The sequence below is a fragment of the Salmo trutta genome, chromosome 21 (genome assembly GCF_901001165.1).
Source record: "Salmo trutta chromosome 21, fSalTru1.1, whole genome shotgun sequence".
NCBI classification, from domain to species: Eukaryota; Metazoa; Chordata; class Actinopteri; order Salmoniformes; family Salmonidae; genus Salmo; species Salmo trutta.
The window spans coordinates 3,088,086-3,097,719 of record NC_042977.1 but is presented as its reverse complement, the minus strand read 5'-3'; the positions used below and the strand labels follow the sequence as shown (position 1 = coordinate 3,097,719).

Sequence of the window (9,634 nt, the reverse complement as noted above, 5' to 3'; positions counted from 1 at the left end):
CATACTGCTAAAGCGATACTCGAGTGGTTTAAACAGAAACTTTTAAATGTCTTGGAATGTCCTGGTCAAAGCCCAGACCTCAATCCAATTGAGAATCTGTGGTATGACTTAAAGATTGCTGTACACCAGCAGAACCCATCCAACTTGAAGGAGCTGGAGCAGTTTTGCCTTGAAGAATGGGCAAAAATCCCAGTGGCTAGATGTGCCAAGTTTATAGACATACCCCAAGAGACTTGCAGCTGTAATTGCTGCAAAAGGTGGCTCTACAAAGTATTGACTTTGGGGGGAGGGGGGGTGAATAGTTATGCACGCTCAAGTTCTGTTTTTCTCGTTTGTGTCACAAAAAATATGTTGCATCTTTAAAGTAGTAGGCATGTTGTGTGAATCAAATGATATAAACTTCCAAAAAATCTATTTAAATTGCAGGTTGTAAGGCAACAAAATAGGAAAAATGCCAAGGGGGTGAATACTTCCGAAAGCCACTGTAAATGTATATTAATATTATGTTATTACCCATTTATTCTGTGCTGTAATGTAAAGTGCTACCAAAATGTAAAAAAAATAAAACAAAATACACACCTCCCAAAGAAGGCCCTTTAACAATGTGCAATTTATTTTTATTAAAATCGAATGAAATGCAAAAACAGAACATATACCATCATTAACAAATCATAAAATTTTCACTTTAATCCAAAACTAAATACAAAGACAAGTAAAACCAATAACTCAAAAGCTAGATACATTATTGCTTAATTGAATGTAATTCAATGTAATTCTTGATCAAATGTGGTAACCAACCATTAATCCCTAAATGCACACAGGCTTGCCACTGTGAAAATGAACTTGGTGTCTTAAACGGTGAACCTTATTATTTTACTGTATTGAGTGGCGCAGCGGTCTCAGTGCACTACAGACCCTGGTTCGATTCCAAGCTGTATCATAACCGGTCGTGATTGGGAGTTCCATAGGGCGGCGCACAATTGTCCCAGAGTTGTCCGGGTTCGGGTTTGGCCGGGGTAGGCAGTCATTGCAAATAAGAATTTGTTCTTAACTGACTTGCTGAGTTAAATAAAAGTTAAATAAAAAATACAAGTGAAGACTATACTCTCTTTAGTGGGTATTCAATCCGATTGCGCTTTGTTGGCTACAGTATGCACCTTTTATAAAAAGCCAATGTTCCCATGTTCACGGAAACTGCAATTACGGTAAGTGCTGTAAACTGTATTTCGGCTCAATTGGAAATTACTTTAAAATGTTAAGCACACTATTACGCGGATCTACCGCTGATCGCATTGAAATTCTTGATTACAGGTCCATGCATCAGAATACACTAATTATGAATGCAAGTTAAGAGCGTTTACATGCCAACACACATTCATTTTCAGAGGTGAACCTAAAAGGTTATCAAAGATACATTTGTGTAAAATCTACATCCTACCCATGTTATTTCCATGGTGATATGTACACACAACTGGGATCTGTAATAGTCCGAGGAAACATGCTTTATTGCCATTTTCATAGTCTTGTCATGGTGAATGGAAATTGTGGTGGGAGTTAATTCATGCCAACACAACTTCTGTTGGTTAACTACATTAAACGGTTCCTTCTGTTAGCTGATTGTTTGTGTATTCCCATGTGTGGAACTGCATTCACGATAAGAGTACAAACTCCATTAGTCTGCTTCTGCATAAAAAGCTTTCGGATGTTTAATTTTGAAAACATACCATGCAGATGTTTTTGATTAAAAGTATGAAACTTCCAGGTGGTGTGAACGAGCAGTGTTGAACTTTAATATGAATTCATCGGAAATGTATTCTACCATTTTTTTATTTGTATATTGATACATTTTGCAAAGCCAAGTAGAACGTTTACTAAGAAGCATCCGGGCTAATGCCCTTCTACTTCCAAATGGTTAGTTTAGAAAACAAAACGGTATAACACTTTCCAGTGATAAAAAAAAGGTGCTGTATACAATTTCTTCCTTTCCTATGATGAAGAGAGGGTAGTCATAAGAAGAAATCAAAAAACATTGCGTCATTGAGTTCCCAAAGGCATGCATTCAGACATATATAGATTACCAACTGAAGTTGTTACATATGCAGGCACAGCTGTGTTGGTTATGTAGTCTATTATATTTTCCCCCTTGACAGCTGTCCAAAGGAGTTTGCTTAATATCAATACATTTTTTTTCTCTGAGTAATCCATTTATATTCAAGTGCCATCCTTAGGGCTCAACAGCCCTGTAGCCACACTTGAAATTGGCACACTGCCCATGCTGACTTAGTCTTCAATTCTGAACTGATTTTGAAGCTTCTAACCATATCAGCAAGAGATACATGAATAAGCACATCAGGAACTTATATCTGGCAAAAAAACAAAAACAAAAAAAACTATGCATTCAGTTCTTTAAAAACAACTGTTTGGAAGCTTGAGTGAAGAGGTGACGGGATATGAAGCTGGTGTGTAGAGGGTGATAGGCTGAGAAATATCGATCTCTCAGTGGAGGAATAAAGAACATGCAGTGGTTGGTAGTCTTCCCCGTGGTTAGATGGGGCAGCTGCTGTGAGCACTTGCGTAACCTTAGATGCAGTCACTCAAAGTTGTGAATCTTCAAATGGGTTTCACCTCCCCGGATGACCACTGGTACTTCTCAAAAACAAAACAAAAGCATATTATAAGCAAGCAAACACCAATTATATTATGACCTACATAATTAATCAAACCAGAAATAATGTCCTAAAAATAATGTATTATGGAAGTATTTTCATGTCAACATTAACAAAATGACATTTTGACAATAGTCATTCAGCTTTTATATTTACACATACACTCAGCAGCCAGCTTATTATGTACACCCATCTAGTACCAGGTCAGACAACCCTTTTCCTCCAGAACAGCCTGAATTCTTCAGGGCATGGACACATTGCTTAATTGTTATCAAAGGACCTAACATGTGCCAGGAAAACATTCCCAACACCATTATACCACTGCCAGCAGCATGTACTGTTGACACCTGGCAGGCGAGTTGTGCGTTCCGAGATGCCGTTCTGCGCCGTTATTTGCAGTTTGTGGCCCGCCTGTTAGCTTGCAATATTCTTGCCAATTTCCTTCGACCTCATTTCAACAAGCTGTTTTTGCCCATGGGGCTGCTGCTGACTGGATGTTTTTTGTTTAAACGCACCATTCTCGGTAAACCCTAGACACCGTGGTACATGAAAGGCTCTGGAGGTCGGATGTTTCTGAGATACTGGAACCAGTGCACTTTACACCGACGACGATACCACTACTCAGTCGCTTATGTACTTATTTTGTCTATTCTAACATTGAATCGAACAGTAACGGATCCCCTCGATGCCAGTCTGCCTGCTTTATATAGCAAGCCACAGCCATGTGACTCAGTGTATGTAGGAGCGAACGATTTTCGTGAATGGGGTGCTGAGTGTATATTCATACAGTACCAGTCAAAAGTTGACATGCGTACTCAAAGGTTTTTCTTTATTTTGACTATTTTCTACATTGCACAATAATAGTGAAGAAATCAAAACATGTAGTAACCCCCCAAAAAAGTAGCTTTGCAAACTCTTGGGCATTCTCTCAACCAGCTTCGCCTGGAATGCTTTTTCAACAGTCTTGAAGGAGTTCCCACATATGCTGAGCACTTATTGGCTGCTTTTCCTTCACTCTGTGGTCCATCTCATCCTAAACAATCTCAATTTGGTTGAGGTAGGGTGATTGTGAAGGCCAGGTCATCTGATGCAGCACTCCATCACTCTCCTTCTTGGTCAAATAGCCCTTACACAGCCTGGAGGTTCGTGTTGGGTCATTGTCCTGTTGAAAAACAATTGATAGTTCCACTAAGCCCAAACCAGATCGGATGGTGTATCGCTGCAGAATGCTGTGGTAGCCATGCTGGTTAAGTGTGCCTTGAATTCTAAATAAATCACTGTCACCAGCAAAGCACCCCCACACCATCACACCTCCATGCGTCACGGTGGGAACCACACATGCGGAGATCATCCATTCACTTATTCTGCGTCTCACAAGGACACAGCGGTTGGAGCCAAAATTCTCCAATTCACACTCAGACCAAAATACAGATTTCCACCGGTCTAATGTCCATTTCTCGTGTTTCTTGGCCCAAGCTTGTCTCTTCTTATTGGTGTCCTTCAGTAGTGGTTTCTTTGCAGCAATTCAACCATGAATACATGATTCACGCAGTCTCATCTGAACAGTTGATGTGTCTGTTACTTGAAATCTGTGAAGCATTTATTTGGGCTGCAATTTCCAAGGCTGGTAACTCGAATGAGGTAACTCGGTCTTCCTTTCCTGTGGCAGTCCTAATGAGAGCCAGTTTCATCATAGCGCTTGATGGTTTTTACGATTGCACTTGAAGAAACTTGCATAGTTATTGAATGCCAAGAGTGTGCAAAGCTGTCATCAAGGCAAAGTGCAGCTACTTTGAAGAATCTAAAATATATTTAGATTTGTTTAACACTTAGGTTACTACATGATTCCATGTGTTATTTCTTAGTTTGATGTCTTCACTATTATTCTACAATAAAGAAAAACTCTTGTACGAGTAAGTGTTTCCAAACTTTCGACTGGTACTATATATGCACGGAGTGTACAAAACATGAAGAACACCTGCTCTTCCTATGACAGACTGACCAAATGAATCCAGGTGAAAGCTATGATCCCTTATTGATGTCACTTGTTAAATCCACTTTCATTAGTGTAGATGAATACAGGTTTAAGAATGATTTTTAAGCCTTGGAGACAATTGAGACATGGATTGTGTATGTGTGCCATTCAGAGGGTGAATGGGCAAGACAAAATATTGAAGTGCCTTTGAACAGGGGCTATGGTAGTAGGTGCCAGGCCCACCGGTTTGAGTGTGTCAACAACTGCAACACTGCTGGGTTTTTCACGCTCAAAAGTTTCCCACAAGATTGGTCCACTACCCAAAGGACATCCAGCCAACTTGATACAACTGTGTGAAGCATTGGAGTCAACATGGGCCAGCATCCCAGTGGAACGTTTGACACCGTGTAGAGTCCATGCCCTGACGAATTGAGGCTGTTGAGGGCAAAGGTGGGGGGGGGGGGGGGGTGTAACTCAATATTAGGAATAAAAAACATATACAGATCCAAAATTCTTTGCACTCTTAAAATAAATACAAATACTGAGCTATATTGTATATTATATTGCTATATTAAATTATATTATTTTTATGAGGCAACCAGGTTTTTGGCTAAAATATCCTAGTACTGGGTAAAGTTCATTACGCCGTCAACTTTAAGGTCCCCGGCACCAGTGGAAGCAAAATAGCCCCATAACATCAAAGATCCCCCACAATATTTTACAGAAAGTATGAGGTACTTTTCTGCATACATATCCTTCTTTCAACACTAAACCCACCACTGGTGTGCATAGCCAAAGAGCTCCATTTTCATGTCATCCAACAAACGTAAAAGACCTGTAATTTGCTAAACGGCACTGGCATTCTTCAAAAAGAAGAATGCACATGCAGAAAAGTACCTCATACATACTGTAAAATATAGTGGTGAATCTTTGATGTTATGGGGCTTCTTTGCTTCCACTGGTCCTGGGGACCAATATCCTCTCATAGGTGAAGGTGCAGGAGAATTGAAAACCGGGGTGGCAATAATTTTGACCCTTGCGGTTTTGAGATTTTGTTTAATTAACTTGAAGAAAATCTCTCTCTGAGCAACTGTGGTGGTATAAAATATACTGCTCAAAAAAATAAAGGGAACACTTAAACAACACAATGTAACTCTAAGTCAATCACACTTCTGTGAACTCAAACTGTCCACTTAGGAAGCAACACTGATTGACAATACATTTCACATGCTGTTGTGCAAATGGAATAGACAACAGGTGGAAATTATAGGCAATTAGCAAGACACCCCCAATAAAGGAGTGGTTCTGTAGGTGGTGACCACAGACCACTTCTCAGTTCCTATGCTTCCTGGCTGATGTTTTGGTCACTTTTGAATGCTGGCAGTGCTTTCACTCTAGTGGTAGCATGAGACGGAGTCTACAACCCACACAAGTGGCTCAGGTAGTGCAGCTCATCCAGGATGGCACATCAATGCGAGCTGTGGCAAGAAGGTTTGCTGTGTCTGTCAACGTAGTGTCCAGAGCATGGAGGCGCTACCAGGAGACAGGCCAGTACATCAGGAGACGTGGAGGAGGCCGTAGGAGGGCAACAACCCAGCAGCAGGACCGCTACCTCCGCCTTTGTGCAAGGAGGAGCACTGCCAGAGCCCTGCAAAATGACCTCCAGCAGGCCACAAATGTGCATGTGCCTGCTCAAACGGTCAGAAACAGACTCCATGAGGGTGGTATGAGGGCCCAACGTCCACAGGTGGGGGTTGTGCTTACAGCCCAACACCGTGCAGGACGTTTGGCATTTGCCAGAGAACACCAAGATTGGCAAATTCGCCACTGGCGCCCTGTGCTCTTCACAGATGAAAGCAGGTTCACACTGAGCACATGTGACAGACGTGACAGAGTCTGGAAACGCCGTGGAGAACGTTCTGCTGCCTGCAACATCCTCCAGCATGACCGGTTTGGCGGTGGGTCAGTCATGGTGTGGGGTGGCATTTCTTTGGGGGCCGCACAGCCCTCCATGTGCTTGCCAGAGGTAGCCTGACTGCCATTAGGTACCGAGATGAGATCCTCAGACCCCTTGTGAGACCATATGCTGGTGCGGTTGGCCCTGGGTTCCTCCTAATGCAAGACAATCCTAGACCTCTTGTGGCTGGAGTGTGTCAGCAGTTCCTGCAAGAGGAAGGCATTGATGCTATGGACTGGCCCGCCCTTTCCAAAGACCTGAATCCAATTGAGCACATCTGGGACATCATGTCTCGCTCCATCCACCAACGCCAAGTTGCACCACAGACTGTCCAGGAGTTGGCGGATGCTTTAGTCCAGGTCTGGGAGGAGATCCCTCAGGAGACCATCCGCCACCTCATCAGGAGCATGCCCAGGCGTTGTAGGGAGGTCATACAGGCACGTGGAGGCCACACACACTACTGGGCCTCATTTTGACTTGTTTTAAAGGACATTACATCAAAGTTGGATCAGCCTGTAGTGTGATTTTCCACTTTAATTTTGAGTGTGACTCCAAATCCACACTCAACACCTTCCTAATTAGGAACACCTTCCTAATACTGAGTAGCACCCCAATTTGCCCTCAGAACAGCCTCAATTTGTCGGAGCATGGACTACAAGGTGTCGAAAGCGTTCCAAAGGGATGCTGGCCCATGTTGACTCCAATGATTCCCACAGTTGTGTCAAGTTGGCTGGATGTCCTTTGGGTGGTGGACCATTCTTGATACACACAGGAAACTATTGAGCGTGACAAACCCAGAAGCGTTGCAGTTGACATTCAAACCGGTGCGCCTAGCACCTACTGTTATACCCCCCGTTCAAAGGCACTTAAATATTTTGTCTTGCCCATTCACCCTCTGATTGGCACATACACAATCCATGTCTCAACTGTCTCAAGGCATAAAAAATATTATTTAACCCATCTCCTTCCCCTTCACCTACACTGATTGAAGTGGATTTAATAGATGACATCAATTAGGGATCATAGCTTTCACCCTAGATTCACCTGGTCAGTTTATATCATGGAAAGATCAGGTTTGAACGCTACAGACAGACTTCAGACGAGTCCCCTGACACTTATAGGGGGGGGGGGGGGGTTGTATAGCAAAACAAATAATAATTAAGAAAAATCTCTCTGAAAGTGACAGATTTTACAGGCAATGTAACATACAATTAAAGTCAGACGTTTACATTCACCTTAGCCAAGTACATTTAAATTCCGTTTTCACAATTCCTGACATTTAATCCTAGTAAAAATGACCCGTCTTAGGTCAATTAGGATCGGCACTTTATTTTAAGAATGTGAAATGTCCGAATAATAGGAGAGAGAATGATTTATTTCAGCTTTTATTTATTTCATCAGATTCCCAGTGGGTCAGAAGTTTACATACACTCAATTAGTATTTGGTAGCGTTGCCTTTAAATTGTTTAACTTGGGTCAAACGCTTTGGGTAGCCTTCCACAACCTTCCCACAATAAGTTGGGTGAATTTTGGCCCCTTCAGCTTGACAGGGCTGGTGTAACCGAGTCAGGTTTGTAGGCCTCCTTGCTCGCACATACTTTTTCAGCTCTACCCACAAATGTTCTATAGGATTGAGGTCAGGGCTTTGTGATGGCCACTCCAATACCTTGACTTTGTTGTCCTTAAGCCATTTTGCCACAACTTTGGAAGTATGCTTGGGGTCATTGTCCATTTGGAAGTCCCATTTGCGACTAAGCTTTAACTTCCTGACTGAGGTCTTGAGATGTTGCTTCAATATATGCACATCATTTTCCTGCCTCATGATGCCATCTTTTGTGAAGTGCACCAGTCTCTCCTGCAGCAAAGCACACCCACAACATGATGCTGCCACCCTCGTGCTTCACGGTTGGGATGGTGTTTTTCAGCATGCAAGCCTCCCCCTTTTTCCTCCAAACATAACAATGGTCATTATGGACAAAGTTCTATTTTTGTTACATCAGACCAGAGGACATTTCTCCAAAAAGTACGATCTTTGACACCATGTGCAGTTGCAAACCGTAGTCTGGCTTTTTTATGGTGGTTTTGGAGCAGGTTATGTCGATATAGGACTCGTTTTACTGTGGATATAGATACTTTTTTACCTATTCCCTCCAGCATTTTTACAAGGTCCTTTGCTGTTGTTCTGGGATTGATTTGTACTTTTCGCACCAAAGTACGTTCATCTCTAAGAGACAGAACGCGTCTCCTTCCTGAGCGGTATGACGGCTGCGTGGTCCCATGGTGTTTATACTATAATTGTTTGTACAGATGAACGTGGTACCTTCAGGCGTTTGGAAATTGCTCCCAAGGATGAACCAGACCTGTGGAGGTCTACAATATTTTTTCTGAGGTCTTGGCTGATTTCTTTTGATTTTCCCATGATGTCAAGCAAAGAGGCAATGAGTTTGAAGGTAGGCCTTGAAATACATCCACAGGTACACCTCCAATTGACTTAAATTATGTCAATTAGCCTGTCAGAAGCGTCTAAAGCATGACATCATTTTCTGGAATTTTCCAAACTGTTTAAAGGCACAGTCAACTTTGTGTATGTAAACTTCTGACCCACTGGAATTGTGATAGTGAGTTAATCTGTCTGTAAACAATTGTTGGACAAATGACTTGTGTCATGCACAAAGTTGATATCCTAATTGACTTGCCAAAACTATAGTTTGTTAACCTGTTAGGGTATAGGGGGCAGTATTTTCACGGCTGGATAAAAAAAATGTACCCGATTTAATCTGGTTACTAATCCTACCCAGTAACTACAATATGCATATACTTATTATATATGGATAGAAAACACTCTAAAGTTTCTAAAACTGTTTGAATGGTGTCTGTGAGTATAACAGAACTCATTTGGCAAAACCCTGAGACAGATTCTGACAGGAAGTGGATACCTGATGTGTTGAATTGACTTTAAGCCTATACCATTGAAAAACAAAGGGGCTGAGGAATGTTTTGGCACTTCCTATTGCTTCCACAAGATGTCCCCAGCCT

At 42.0% G+C, this 9,634-nt stretch overlaps 1 protein-coding gene across 3 annotated transcripts in view; it reads right to left on the bottom strand.

Moving 5' to 3' along the window:
• Positions 1-591: 591 nt before the first annotated feature.
• The window catches only part of stard3nl (STARD3 N-terminal like), a 46,896-nt gene continuing 37,853 nt past the window's right edge, over positions 592-9,634 (bottom strand). For 2 of the 3 annotated variants that reach the window (XR_003868253.1, XM_029703962.1), the window contains one exon: positions 592-2,646. The gene's annotated coding sequence lies outside the window, so the exon portion shown is untranslated. Of the gene's footprint in view, positions 2,650-9,634 lie in introns of all 3 variants that reach the window. The other variant, XM_029703963.1, reaches the window with a different exon arrangement.